The 15,475-nt window shown below is 47.0% G+C and overlaps 1 protein-coding gene across 1 annotated transcript in view; it reads left to right on the forward strand.

Annotated features, from left to right (window-relative positions):
• Nucleotides 1-200: 200 nt before the first annotated feature.
• Nucleotides 201-15,475, forward strand: part of SLC16A3 (solute carrier family 16 member 3) — a 104,537-nt gene continuing 89,262 nt past the window's right edge. Inside the window, exon 1 of the mRNA XM_040437355.1 lies at nt 201-304. The gene's annotated coding sequence lies outside the window, so the exon portion shown is untranslated. The remainder of the gene's footprint in view (nt 305-15,475) is intronic.

Genomic DNA, 15,475 nt, shown 5'->3' on the forward strand with positions numbered 1-15,475 from the left:
GAGACCTATATGTATGTTGGTCGTATATCTTACTTCGTCTGTCACCAACTCTCTGGTTCCAGCGCCAATCTCACTTCTCCTCCGCTTCTGCTCCCCACAAAGAAGTGTGGCGTGCCATCCACACTCACATCACTGCTGCCAGGCAATCGGCACCCTCGATGGTGATGTTTGCACAACGTGACTGCTGAGTCTTCAAAGCTTGGAGTGGTGACATGCATGTGATGGCCCGTCACACTTTTATCCAGTGGGGACTGAAAGAGGAGGAGAAGGGAGCTCGGTGCTGGAACTGTAGTGCTGGTGGCAGGTGGGTCCTTTTACTCTTCCTGGTAATATTTTAGACTCCTGTATATAAAAAAAATTGCCACTACAAAGGAGTGAGGAATGTATTACTAGATAGCAGAACAGATTTGTCTTTCAGGAGTTTTGGAAAACTATATGACAATAGAACCTCTTGTGGGATCAAACCAGATGTGCTTGCTCTTGATGTTACTGGTCCAACAGTTGGACCACTTTTGGCAGGTAACAGAGTAACATAGGGGGTCATTTATTATTTGAGATTGTTTTTATGGCACTTTAAAGGCTGGTTTTCCATTGTGTGGTTGTACCAAATTTATGAAATGGTGCACAGTTTTCATGTATTTGGTGCAACTGCATTGTGTTGTATGACTTAGTCCTAAAAAATATACCAGGGGGCTGTCAAGTGTTGGTTGTGGCTTCTGCGACATTTCGAGTGTTGCAGACAGTCAATGTGCCATAATCCAGGTCTAATCTCACTTTTCTGCCTTAAAGGGGTTGTCCGGGTACAGAGCTGAACCTAGACATACCCATAATTTCCATTTCATCCACCATGACGGCCCACAATGAGATTGACCCTTGACCTCTGTAGGGGCAGGAACACATGAAGAGAGTTTAAATTCCCCCCACCCCTCCACCTCCTCACTGCTTTCCTGCCCCTACAGGGGCCAACATGTGGAGAGAGCCCTCCTGTCAGGAGGGTTGTGACAACGAACTCAATATCGTTTTTTACAGGAATCTCCTGATGTCCTCCCGCGGCAGGGGCTAAGGCTGGACAGCATGGAGCAACAAGGACCCTCGTCCCGGCTTATGCTGGGGCCTGCGGTCCTCCCTTACCTCTAGACCTCCTTCCTCACTTCGGGAAGCAGTCCGGGGTGCCGGCTTCACATGGAGGTTCGCGCGCTGTTTGGCGTCCTCCCTGCAATCACGTGACTGGCCAGGGGAGTAGGTGCGGTGCATGGAGCGTGAACATTAGGAGGCGGGCCGCGCCGACGCACGCACCTATACTATGGTTGGTGCGACGCAGGCACACGCCGACAGCCCGGGGCGCAGCTGGATGACGTCAGACGCCGGGGCTGTTCAAAAAGATCGCGGTTCCAGCCAACATTTGCCTGCAGCACCACTATGTCAGAGACACCTACTCCCCGCCAGGAAGGTCCTGATCCCTCTGCCACCAGTACTGTGAGTCCTCCGGGGGGGTTGTATTACTAAGACAGCACTTGTATTTTAATTGCTAACTGCGGGATATCTGGTTGTTCCCTCACTTCCAGGGCACTAAAGAGTCTAAAGCAAAAGTGAGATTACTAAGGTGTAATGCATGCTCAAAAAGGCTACCTGAGAATTATAAGAAAAGGCTGTGCAAGTCTTGCACGGCTGAGATCTGGAAAGAAGAACAACCAGATATTCTTACAGAAATGAAATAGTTTATTCTGGACGAAATTAAGTTGTCTTTGGCTACTATGCCAACTCCCGGCAGTACTCCTAATCCTCCCAAGAAACGCAAGCTCTCCGTTATATCCTCCTCAGAGGCCGAGGAAGCCTCCGTCTTCCAAGAGAGACATGCTAGTCCAGGGCCCTCTTCTACATCCCGACCCAAGAATATTCAGACTAGCTGTTTGGATCCTGAGAGTGAGACCTTAAGAAGTAGGGGCCTTTCAGATAGAGTAATCCGCACCCTCAAGGCCAGTAGGAAGAAGGTTACATCTTCCATCTACCTTAAAATCTGGAAAAGATACTGCTCTTGGTTAGAGGTGGATCACCCGGACACCTCCTCTCCTCCCATCAATAAAATTTTAGATTTCCTTCAGAATGGCTTGGAATTAGGATTGAGACCTAGTATCCTGAAAGTACAAATATCGTCTCTTAGCACCTTCTACGGCTGCAGCCTAGCCAATCACAGATAGGTCAGGAGATTCATCAGAGCAGCAATCAGGTTAAGACCCACTCTAAAATCTAGGGCTCCATACGCACTTATACTACGGTTGGTGCGACGCAGGCACACGCCGACAGCCCGGGGCGCAGCTGGATGACGTCAGACGCCGGGGCTGTTCAGAAAGATCGCGGTTCCAGCCAGCATTTGCCTGCAGCACCACGATGTCAGAGACACCTACTCCCCGCCAGGAAGGTCCTGATCCCTCTGCCACCAGTACTGTGAGTCCCCTCCGGGGGGGTTGTATTACTAAGACAGCACTTGTATTTTAATTGCTAACTGCGGGATATCTGGTTGTTCCCTCACTTCCAGGGCACTAAAGAGTCTAAAGCAAAAGTGAGATTACTAAGGTGTAATGCATGCTCAAAAAGGCTACCTGAGAATTATAAGAAAAGGCTGTGCAAGTCTTGCACGGCTGAGATCTGGAAGGAAGAACAACCAGATATTCTTACAGAAATGAAATAGTTTATTCTGGACAAAATTAAGTAGTCTTTGGCAGTACTCCTAATCCTCCCAAGAAACGCAAGCTCTCTGTTATATCCTCCTCAGAGGCCGAGGAAGCCTCCGTCTCTTCCAGACAGATACATAACGAGGACCCTCTATCAGAAGGGGAGATCGTGGATGAAGATAAAAAATATTTCTTCTCTTCAAATGAAATGGAGGAACTGCTTAGGGCCGTCAGGTCTACAATGGGGATTGAGGTCACCCCTAAACCTCGTACCGTCCAGGACGAGATGTTTGGAGGTCTTAGATCAAAGACTTCCATTGTTTTCCCAATAAACGAAAACATACGGGAAATTATTATGGAGGAGTGGTCTGATCCAGAGAAGAGGCTAGGAGTCCCCAAGGAGTTCAGAAACAGACTTTGCTTTGACCAGATGGAATGCAAGATATTTAATGAGACCCCTAAAGTGGACATACAGGTGGCCAAGGTGGTAAAAAGAACTGCTTTACCTTTCGAGGACTCCTCCTAGCTGGGCGATTTGATGGACCGAAAGGCGCGATCCGATGGACCGAAAGGCGGACGGGCTTCTGAAAAGGTCCTGGGAATCTGCGATGTTTGGAATTAAAACAAATATAGCAGCAACATCCGTGGCCAGGGCTATGTACATCTGGCTAGGAGAACTTGATGAACACCTGAAAAATAAAACTTCTAGAGAAGAGATTCGTGATTCTATCCCGCTTCTCCGATCCGTCACAGCCTTCCTAGCAGATGCTTCCGCGGAATCTATCAGTTTTTCCGCGAAAGAGGCAGCTTTTTCCAATGCCGCACGCCGGGCGCTATGGATGAAGGCCTGGTCAGGGGACAAAGCCTCCAAAGCCAAACTCTGCTCTATCCCATTCTCGGGAGAATTTGTATTTGGGCCCACTCTAGACAAAATTCTAGAAAGAGCTGCTGATAAGAAAAAGGGTTTTCCTGAGGATAAAGAAACTAAAAGAAAGCCCTTTCGTCAGTCAACCACAACAGAGATCATACAGGGGTAAAGGAAAATCCGGAAGATGGAGCTACCCTAAAGGAGGAAGGGGGAGAGGCTTCATCCTCAACCACCAAAACAGACAAACCAAACAACAATGACGCCAAGGTAGGGGGCAGACTGATGAGCTTTCTATCTTCATGGGAACAGATCACCTCAAATCCCTGGGCACTAAGTTTAATCTCCCAGGGTTACAAGATATTATTCACAACAGTCCCCCCAAGAAGATTCTGTATCTCTGCCCAGAACAGGGCAGAATTACCAAAGATATGGCAGGGCGTCCGAGATCTTCTAAGTCTAGGTGTAATTCAAAGAGTTCCAGTACTAGAAGAGAGAAAAGGATTCTACTCCAACCTCTTTCTGGTAAAGAAACCAGACCAGTCCTTTCGGACTATAATAAATCTAAAGCCATTAAACAGGTCCATTCTGTACAGGAAGTTCAAGATGGAAACCATCTCATCCATCCACAATTCCTCTCCTTCAAAGAGGGGCATTTATGTAGTCAATCGACCTCAAAGATGCCTATTACCATATCCCTATCCACCATCTCTCTCAAAAATACCTACGTTTCGCACTAAAAGGCGTGGACGGTTTAATCCACTACTTTCAGTATGTCGCTCTTCCATTTGGCATCTCCTCTGCACCCAGAATTTTCACAAAACTCGTGGTAAAGATGGCGGCTTATCTTCGCTGAGAGGGCATAACGATCATCCCATACCTTGACAACTTCCTGATTCTCGGCAGAACAGAAGAAGAAAACTTATTGGCAACTCACAGGGTTTCAGAAACTCTAACACTTCTTGGTTGGATCATAAACAGAAAGAAATCCACACTCACTCCATCCAGGAGACTAAGGTTCCTAGGGGTAGAACTGGACTCAACCTTACTAAAAACCTTTCTTCCTCAGGACAAAACAGAGATTCTGATAAAGAAGATCATGGCGTTTCAGAGTTCTCACAGATGCTCCATCAGGACAGCCATAAGCTTGTTAGGAAGCCTAACCGCTTGCCTACCTTCAGTTCCTCGGTGCCAGAGCCACACGAGAATAACCCAGAGCTGGATCCTGAGGGAATGGAAGGGAAGACAGAGCGACCTGGACAGAAGGATACGGATACCACAGTCCGTGAAAACAGATCTCAACTAGTGGAAACAAAAGAAAAGACTGCTCAGGGGTCTAGACCATTTTTTTCAGGATACCTGGCCAGATGACATAAAAAGGTCATCCAACTTCAGAGAACTGTATGCAGTTCTCGAGGCCATAACAAGAGGGGAAGGTCTGTTAAAGGGTCAACATCTAAAGATCCTGTCCGACAACACCACAACTGTAGCATATTTGAGGCACCAGGGAGGGACAAAGTCCAGCCTGCTAGGGGGAGTGGCAAAAAGAATTTTCTCTTGGGCAGAAAGAAACACCTTATCGCTCTCCGCTGTCCACTTGAAAGGATGCGAAAATACAGTGGCAGACTACCTGAGCAGAGAAAGAATAGATCCGGGAGAATGGTCCCTGAACAGAAAGATCTTTCAGAAGATATCAGAAAGATGGGGTCATCCCGAAATAGATTTATTTGCTACCAGACGGAACACTCAGGTAGATCTCTTTTGCTCCCTAAATCCAGGGGACAGACCTTGGGCGATAGACGCCCTGTCAATACGCTGGAGATAGAGACTAGCGTACGCATTCCCTCCAATACCTCTAATCTCTCGAGTCATCCAGATGTTCCTAGAAGAACCAACCACTCTAATCCTGATAGCTCCTCTATGGCCAAAGAGGAGCTGGTTTTCAACTCTGAAACAACTGTCGTTGGAGGATCCTTGGGAGATCCCCTTTCAGAGAGACATGCTAGTCCAGGGCCCTCTTCTACATCCCGACCCAAGAATATTCAGACTAGCTGTTTGGATCCTGAGAGTGAGACCTTAAGAAGTAGGGGCCTTTCAGATAGAGTAATCCGCACCCTCAAGGCCAGTAGGAAGAAGGTTACATCTTCCATCTACCTTAAAATCTGGAAAAGATACTGCTCTTGGTTAGAGGTGGATCACCCGGACACCTCCTCTCCTCCCATCAATAAAATTTTAGATTTCCTTCAGAATGGCTTGGAATTAGGATTGAGACCTAGTATCCTGAAAGTACAAATATCGTCTCTTAGCACCTTCTACGGCTGCAGCCTAGCCAATCACAGATGGGTCAGGAGATTCATCAGAGCAGCAATCAGGTTAAGACCCACTCTAAAATCTAGGGCTCCAACTTGGGACATAAACACCGTCCTAGAGGGTTTAACAAAACCTCCCTTTGTGCCGCTGTCTGATATTTCTTTAAAGCACCTTTCCCTAAAGACCGCTTTCCTGATAGCAATAACCTCAGCCAGACGTATCGGAGAACTTCAGGCCCTTTCCTGCAAGGAACCGTATCTCCAGATCAACGAAGATCACATTCGTTTAATGCTCGATCCCGGGTTCCTCCCTAAAATGATCTCCTCCTTCCACCGTGACCAGGAGATATTTCTACCCACCATTACCGGGTCCCTGGATAGAGGGTCAGACGATATGATGCGCCTATTAGATGTCAGAAATACAGTCATTCAATATCTTGAGTCTACCCAAGAATTTAGGAAGGATAATAATCTCCTAATACAGTTCTCAGGAAGAAATAAGGGAAAGAAGCTCTCTAAATCCTCCATAGCTAGGTGGATTACATCCACCATTAAGTGTTGCTATGTGATTCAGGGCAAACCCAGCCCTGGAGTCATTAAAGCCCATTCCACTAGGGCCACTGCCTCCTCTTGGGCTGAGAAAGGAGGTGTCTCACTGGACCAGATCTGTAGGGCTGCAACCTGGTCAAGTGTAAATACCTTTGTGCGACACTATCGTCTTAGTCTTCCAGACTCGAATGAGACTCTTTTTGGCCGGAGGGTTTTACAGGCCATATCCCCACCCACTTAGTCATTTTTTACCTCTCATTGTGGTCCGTCATGGTGGATGAAATGGAAAAACCGCAATTAGACTTACCGGTAATTCCGTTTCCTTGAATCCACCATGACGGCCTGTACTATTCCCATCCCAAAAAATAAAAAATAAAAAAATATATATATTATGTATATAATAATAATACACGGGGAAGATATAGATGATAATATATTAAGAGTTATGAATCAATATCCTTTATTATGATGTTCCACCTTTTGGGTAATTTGTAAAGCACTGAGGAGGTGGAGGGGTGGGGGGAATTTAAACTCTCTTCATGTGTTCCTGCCCCTACAGAGGTCAAGGGTCAATCTCATTGTGGGCCGTCATGGTGGATTCAAGGAAACGGAATTACCGGTAAGTCTAATTGCGGTTTTTCACCCAGGCAGCCCCCCTGGCTTGAGCATCGGAGCAGTTCAGGCTCTGATGCTCTCCCTTGCAATGGCTCTTTTATTTACTATACCACACTGCCGGGCGGAGGCTTCCGCCCAGCAATGTGTTCGGTGACATCACCGACTATGATGGGCAGGCTTTAGCGCTGTCCTAGCCGTTTTACAGGGCCTCCGCCTGGCAGCCCAAAGGAGAGCCCGGTTCGTCACCGGAACTCCACAAAATGCCTTTGCCCTGCGCGATTCAGCGCAGGGCAAAGGGGAGCCTGCCTGGGTAAAACTCTGGGTATGTCCGGGTTCAGCTCTGAACCTGGACAACCCCTTTAAGCATAGACCACATTAAAAAGTGGCTTGTCTTCTAAATGTTGCAAAAAAGTTGCAATTGGCACGTTGTGCGACATTTTTAGACCACTTGATATATCTGGTTTGATGAATATCCCCCATAGTTTGTAAGACTGAAAAGAGACCTTTGTCCATCCAGTTCAGCCGGTTATCCTGCAAGTTGATCCAGAGGAAAACAAAAAAAAAACCTGTGAGGTAGAAGGCAATTTTCCTAATTTTAGGGGTAAAAATTCCTTCCCGACCCCAATCAGGCAATCAGAATAACTCCCTGGATCGACGACCCCTCTCTAGTAACTATAGCCTTTAATATTATTACAATCCAGAAATACATCACCTCTTGAACTCTTTTAGTGAATTCACCATCACCACCTCCTCAGGCAGAGAGTTCCATAGTCTCACTGCTTTTACCGTAAATAATCCTCTTCTATCTTTGTGTACAAACCTTTTTTCTCCAGGCGCAGAGTATGTCCCCTCGACACAGTCCTGGCGATAAATAGATGAATCGGAGAGATCTCTGTACAGTGCTCCCTCACGATACAATGGCTTCAGGAGAAGTTGAAACCAGACTCAACATACAATGTCTCATACTCGGATCCAACCGCAGTTGCTAGTTAGAAGCTATTCCTGATTGTCATATGTAATGACTTGTTTTATCTGTCTTAGTTATCTGCATATTTGTCTTAAATCTTCATTTTCTTTTATTTTGGGGCTTTGGAACCGATTACTCAACTTACAATGGTTTCAACATACAATGGTGGCCCTGGAATCTATTAATATTGTAACTTGAAGGACCACTGTATTTGTACTAACCACTGACTACTGGGAACACTCCACCAAACCTGGCATTTTTGGAGAGGCGCTGACCCAGTCATCCTCGTGGAGGCTGCCCAGATCCTTACACTACCCATTTACCTTCTCTAGGAAGTCACAGTTCACTTAATGCCTCTTGGTGCCATTACACACAGCAATCATGATGCAGCTGGTGGAGAGTTCGTGTGCACAGAAAAACCCAATGTTGTTTTCGTGGCAAATACATAAAAACCATTTTCGGCACCTGAACTTGCCACTAAACCATGCCAATTCTCAGTAAACCTTGTGCACACGAACGTCCCATGGTCACATCACAGCCCCTAAGATATCCCACCCTGAGACAGAGTGTGATGGACTGTGTGGCAGGCGCAGCACTATGAAGTGCCTTTTGCGCTGTGGCATTAGAAGAATTCTAATATCTCTGACTTTTAGTCTAACCAGACTGTCTATTACTCTGTAATTCCTCTAGCGCCGTTAGGTAGGTTTAAAGAGCACACATATTGCTTGAAATAACTTCTTTATTAACTTAAACTTTTCTTCATATAACACTGCCGCCTCCGCAGCAGATAGTCCATGTGCAAAACATGTGTTGTAGAAAGATGGCAGAACCTACCCCTTTCTCTGATGGGGCGTTGCCACCTGATCAAAATGATGGGGGCGGCGAAGCTGATGTACCCTCTCCAAACTATACCATTGCTCTCACGCCACGCAGATGTGATGGAACTAGAGAAAAAATGTGTCAGTTTCCTTTGGGGGGGGGGGGAAAGAGCTAGAATCTCTTTAAAGAAACTGAAGCTACATAAGGGACAGGGTGGCCTTAACGTCCCAGACTTACGAGGATACAACCTGGCGTACCTCAGTAGGCACATAATAGACTGGGCCAATGCGACGTCCTACTACTCCAATTTGCATATAGAACGACAGCTTGCAGCTCCTTAGGACCTGATGGCCCTCTTGCATACCGGGATATCTAAACTCCCTTGTATGGCAAGGAGGTCATTGATTCTGCGTGACACAATTATCACATGGAAAAACATTAGGAAATTGTACGGTCTTTCCTACCAATTCTCTAAACACCTCCCTATACAGGGCAACCCCAATTTCTCCCCTGGGAATAGTGATAAACACTTTAAATCCTGGGCGACCAAGGGGGTGAACAAGATAGGAGATCTGTTACATGAGCGGGAGGCACGATGGGCGACATTGAGCAAATTGGAGGAGAGATGGAACCTCCAGGGATCGAACCTATTCCCTTATATGTAGGTGAGGAGCTATGGTAGGAGTCTAGTAAAAGATTTGAGATTGTTTTTATGGCACTTTAAAGGCTGGTTTTCCATTGTGTGGTTGTACCAAATTTATGAAATGGTGCACAGTTTTCATGTATTTGGTGCAACTGCATTGTGTTGTATGACTTAGTCCTAAAAAATATACCAGGGGGCTGTCAAGTGTTGGTTGTGGCTTCTGCGACATTTCGAGTGTTGCAGACAGTCAATGTGCCATAATCCAGGTCTAATCTCACTTTTCTGCCTTAAAGGGGTTGTCCGGGTACAGAGCTGAACCTAGACATACCCATAATTTCCATTTCATCCACCATGACGGCCCACAATGAGACTGACCCTTGACCTCTGTAGGGGCAGGAACACATGAAGAGAGTTTAAATTCCCCCCACCCCTCCACCTCCTCACTGCTTTCCTGCCCCTACAGGGGCCAACATGTGGAGAGAGCCCTCCTGTCAGGAGGGTTGTGACAACGAACTCAATATCGTTTTTTACAGGAATCTCCTGATGTCCTCCCGCGGCAGGGGCTAAGGCTGGACAGCATGGAGCAACAAGGACCCTCGTCCCGGCTTATGCTGGGGCCTGCGGTCCTCCCTTACCTCTAGACCTCCTTCCTCACTTCGGGAAGCAGTCCGGGGTGCCGGCTTCACATGGAGGTTCGCGCGCTGTTTGGCGTCCTCCCTGCAATCACGTGACTGGCCAGGGGAGTAGGTGCGGTGCATGGAGCGTGAACATTAGGAGGCGGGCCGCGCCGACGCACGCACCTATACTATGGTTGGTGCGACGCAGGCACACGCCGACAGCCCGGGGCGCAGCTGGATGACGTCAGACGCCGGGGCTGTTCAAAAAGGTCGCGGTTCCAGCCAACATTTGCCTGCAGCACCACTATGTCAGAGACACCTACTCCCCGCCAGGAAGGTCCTGATCCCTCTGCCACCAGTACTGTGAGTCCTCCGGGGGGGTTGTATTACTAAGACAGCACTTGTATTTTAATTGCTAACTGCGGGATATCTGGTTGTTCCCTCACTTCCAGGGCACTAAAGAGTCTAAAGCAAAAGTGAGATTACTAAGGTGTAATGCATGCTCAAAAAGGCTACCTGAGAATTATAAGAAAAGGCTGTGCAAGTCTTGCACGGCTGAGATCTGGAAAGAAGAACAACCAGATATTCTTACAGAAATGAAATAGTTTATTCTGGACGAAATTAAGTTGTCTTTGGCTACTATGTCAACTCCCGGCAGTACTCCTAATCCTCCCAAGAAACGCAAGCTCTCCGTTATATGCCTCCTCAGAGGCCGAGGAAGCCTCCGTCTTCCAAGAGAGACATGCTAGTCCAGGGCCCTCTTCTACATCCCGACCCAAGAATATTCAGACTAGCTGTTTGGATCCTGAGAGTGAGACCTTAAGAAGTAGGGGCCTTTCAGATAGAGTAATCCGCACCCTCAAGGCCAGTAGGAAGAAGGTTACATCTTCCATCTACCTTAAAATCTGGAAAAGATACTGCTCTTGGTTAGAGGTGGATCACCCGGACACCTCCTCTCCTCCCATCAATAAAATTTTAGATTTCCTTCAGAATGGCTTGGAATTAGGATTGAGACCTAGTATCCTGAAAGTACAAATATCGTCTCTTAGCACCTTCTACGGCTGCAGCCTAGCCAATCACAGATAGGTCAGGAGATTCATCAGAGCAGCAATCAGGTTAAGACCCACTCTAAAATCTAGGGCTCCATACGCACTTATACTACGGTTGGTGCGACGCAGGCACACGCCGACAGCCCGGGGCGCAGCTGGATGACGTCAGACGCCGGGGCTGTTCAGAAAGATCGCGGTTCCAGCCAGCATTTGCCTGCAGCACCACGATGTCAGAGACACCTACTCCCCGCCAGGAAGGTCCTGATCCCTCTGCCACCAGTACTGTGAGTCCCCTCCGGGGGGGTTGTATTACTAAGACAGCACTTGTATTTTAATTGCTAACTGCGGGATATCTGGTTGTTCCCTCACTTCCAGGGCACTAAAGAGTCTAAAGCAAAAGTGAGATTACTAAGGTGTAATGCATGCTCAAAAAGGCTACCTGAGAATTATAAGAAAAGGCTGTGCAAGTCTTGCACGGCTGAGATCTGGAAGGAAGAACAACCAGATATTCTTACAGAAATGAAATAGTTTATTCTGGACGAAATTAAGTCGTCTTTGGCAGTACTCCTAATCCTCCCAAGAAACGCAAGCTCTCTGTTATATCCTCCTCAGAGGCCGAGGAAGCCTCCGTCTCTTCCAGACAGATACATAACGAGGACCCTCTATCAGAAGGGGAGATCGTGGATGAAGATAAAAAATATTTCTTCTCTTCAAATGAAATGGAGGAACTGCTTAGGGCCGTCAGGTCTACAATGGGGATTGAGGTCACCCCTAAACCTCGTACCGTCCAGGACGAGATGTTTGGAGGTCTTAGATCAAAGACTTCCATTGTTTTCCCAATAAACGAAAACATACGGGAAATTATTATGGAGGAGTGGTCTGATCCAGAGAAGAGGCTAGGAGTCCCCAAGGAGTTCAGAAACAGACTTTGCTTTGACCAGATGGAATGCAAGATATTTAATGAGACCCCTAAAGTGGACATACAGGTGGCCAAGGTGGTAAAAAGAACTGCTTTACCTTTCGAGGACTCCTCCCAGCTGGGCGATTTGATGGACCGAAAGGCGCGATCCGATGGACCGAAAGGCGGACGGGCTTCTGAAAAGGTCCTGGGAATCTGCGATGTTTGGAATTAAAACAAATATAGCAGCAACATCCGTGGCCAGGGCTATGTACATCTGGCTAGGAGAACTTGATGAACACCTGAAAAATAAAACTTCTAGAGAAGAGATTCGTGATTCTATCCCGCTTCTCCGATCCGTCACAGCCTTCCTAGCAGATGCTTCCGCGGAATCTATCAGTTTTTCCGCGAAAGAGGCAGCTTTTTCCAATGCCGCACGCCGGGCGCTATGGATGAAGGCCTGGTCAGGGGACAAAGCCTCCAAAGCCAAACTCTGCTCTATCCCATTCTCGGGAGAATTTGTATTTGGGCCCACTCTAGACAAAATTCTAGAAAGAGCTGCTGATAAGAAAAAGGGTTTTCCTGAGGATAAAGAAACTAAAAGAAAGCCCTTTCGTCAGTCAACCACAACAGAGATCATACAGGGGTAAAGGAAAATCCGGAAGATGGAGCTACCCTAAAGGAGGAAGGGGGAGAGGCTTCATCCTCAACCACCAAAACAGACAAACCAAACAACAATGACGCCAAGGTAGGGGGCAGACTGATGAGCTTTCTATCTTCATGGGAACAGATCACCTCAAATCCCTGGGCACTAAGTTTAATCTCCCAGGGTTACAAGATATTATTCACAACAGTCCCCCCAAGAAGATTCTGTATCTCTGCCCAGAACAGGGCAGAATTACCAAAGATATGGCAGGGCGTCCGAGATCTTCTAAGTCTAGGTGTAATTCAAAGAGTTCCAGTACTAGAAGAGAGAAAAGGATTCTACTCCAACCTCTTTCTGGTAAAGAAACCAGACCAGTCCTTTCGGACTATAATAAATCTAAAGCCATTAAACAGGTCCATTCTGTACAGGAAGTTCAAGATGGAAACCATCTCATCCATCCACAATTCCTCTCCTTCAAAGAGGGGCATTTATGTAGTCAATCGACCTCAAAGATGCCTATTACCATATCCCTATCCACCATCTCTCTCAAAAATACCTACGTTTCGCACTAAAAGGCGTGGACGGTTTAATCCACTACTTTCAGTATGTCGCTCTTCCATTTGGCATCTCCTCTGCACCCAGAATTTTCACAAAACTCGTGGTAAAGATGGCGGCTTATCTTCGCTGAGAGGGCATAACGATCATCCCATACCTTGACAACTTCCTGATTCTCGGCAGAACAGAAGAAGAAAACTTATTGGCAACTCACAGGGTTTCAGAAACTCTAACACTTCTTGGTTGGATCATAAACAGAAAGAAATCCACACTCACTCCATCCAGGAGACTAAGGTTCCTAGGGGTAGAACTGGACTCAACCTTACTAAAAACCTTTCTTCCTCAGGACAAAACAGAGATTCTGATAAAGAAGATCATGGCGTTTCAGAGTTCTCACAGATGCTCCATCAGGACAGCCATAAGCTTGTTAGGAAGCCTAACCGCTTGCCTACCTTCAGTTCCTCGGTGCCAGAGCCACACGAGAATAACCCAGAGCTGGATCCTGAGGGAATGGAAGGGAAGACAGAGCGACCTGGACAGAAGGATACGGATACCACAGTCCGTGAAAACAGATCTCAACTAGTGGAAACAAAAGAAAAGACTGCTCAGGGGTCTAGACCATTTTTTTCAGGATACCTGGCCAGATGACATAAAAAGGTCATCCAACTTCAGAGAACTGTATGCAGTTCTCGAGGCCATAACAAGAGGGGAAGGTCTGTTAAAGGGTCAACATCTAAAGATCCTGTCCGACAACACCACAACTGTAGCATATTTGAGGCACCAGGGAGGGACAAAGTCCAGCCTGCTAGGGGGAGTGGCAAAAAGAATTTTCTCTTGGGCAGAAAGAAACACCTTATCGCTCTCCGCTGTCCACTTGAAAGGATGCGAAAATACAGTGGCAGACTACCTGAGCAGAGAAAGAATAGATCCGGGAGAATGGTCCCTGAACAGAAAGATCTTTCAGAAGATATCAGAAAGATGGGGTCATCCCGAAATAGATTTATTTGCTACCAGACGGAACACTCAGGTAGATCTCTTTTGCTCCCTAAATCCAGGGGACAGACCTTGGGCGATAGACGCCCTGTCAATACGCTGGAGATAGAGACTAGCGTACGCATTCCCTCCAATACCTCTAATCTCTCGAGTCATCCAGATGTTCCTAGAAGAACCAACCACTCTAATCCTGATAGCTCCTCTATGGCCAAAGAGGAGCTGGTTTTCAACTCTGAAACAACTGTCGTTGGAGGATCCTTGGGAGATCCCCTTTCAGAGAGACATGCTAGTCCAGGGCCCTCTTCTACATCCCGACCCAAGAATATTCAGACTAGCTGTTTGGATCCTGAGAGTGAGACCTTAAGAAGTAGGGGCCTTTCAGATAGAGTAATCCGCACCCTCAAGGCCAGTAGGAAGAAGGTTACATCTTCCATCTACCTTAAAATCTGGAAAAGATACTGCTCTTGGTTAGAGGTGGATCACCCGGACACCTCCTCTCCTCCCATCAATAAAATTTTAGATTTCCTTCAGAATGGCTTGGAATTAGGATTGAGACCTAGTATCCTGAAAGTACAAATATCGTCTCTTAGCACCTTCTACGGCTGCAGCCTAGCCAATCACAGATGGGTCAGGAGATTCATCAGAGCAGCAATCAGGTTAAGACCCACTCTAAAATCTAGGGCTCCAACTTGGGACATAAACACCGTCCTAGAGGGTTTAACAAAACCTCCCTTTGTGCCGCTGTCTGATATTTCTTTAAAGCACCTTTCCCTAAAGACCGCTTTCCTGATAGCAATAACCTCAGCCAGACGTATCGGAGAACTTCAGGCCCTTTCCTGCAAGGAACCGTATCTCCAGATCAACGAAGATCACATTCGTTTAATGCTCGATCCCGGGTTCCTCCCTAAAATGATCTCCTCCTTCCACCGTGACCAGGAGATATTTCTACCCACCATTACCGGGTCCCTGGATAGAGGGTCAGACGATATGATGCGCCTATTAGATGTCAGAAATACAGTCATTCAATATCTTGAGTCTACCCAAGAATTTAGGAAGGATAATAATCTCCTAATACAGTTCTCAGGAAGAAATAAGGGAAAGAAGCTCTCTAAATCCTCCATAGCTAGGTGGATTACATCCACCATTAAGTGTTGCTATGTGATTCAGGGCAAACCCAGCCCTGGAGTCATTAAAGCCCATTCCACTAGGGCCACTGCCTCCTCTTGGGCTGAGAAAGGAGGTGTCTCACTGGACCAGATCTGTAGGGCTGCAACCTGG

Source organism: Bufo bufo, chromosome 6 (genome assembly GCF_905171765.1).
Source record: "Bufo bufo chromosome 6, aBufBuf1.1, whole genome shotgun sequence".
Classification (NCBI taxonomy): Eukaryota; Metazoa; Chordata; class Amphibia; order Anura; family Bufonidae; genus Bufo; species Bufo bufo.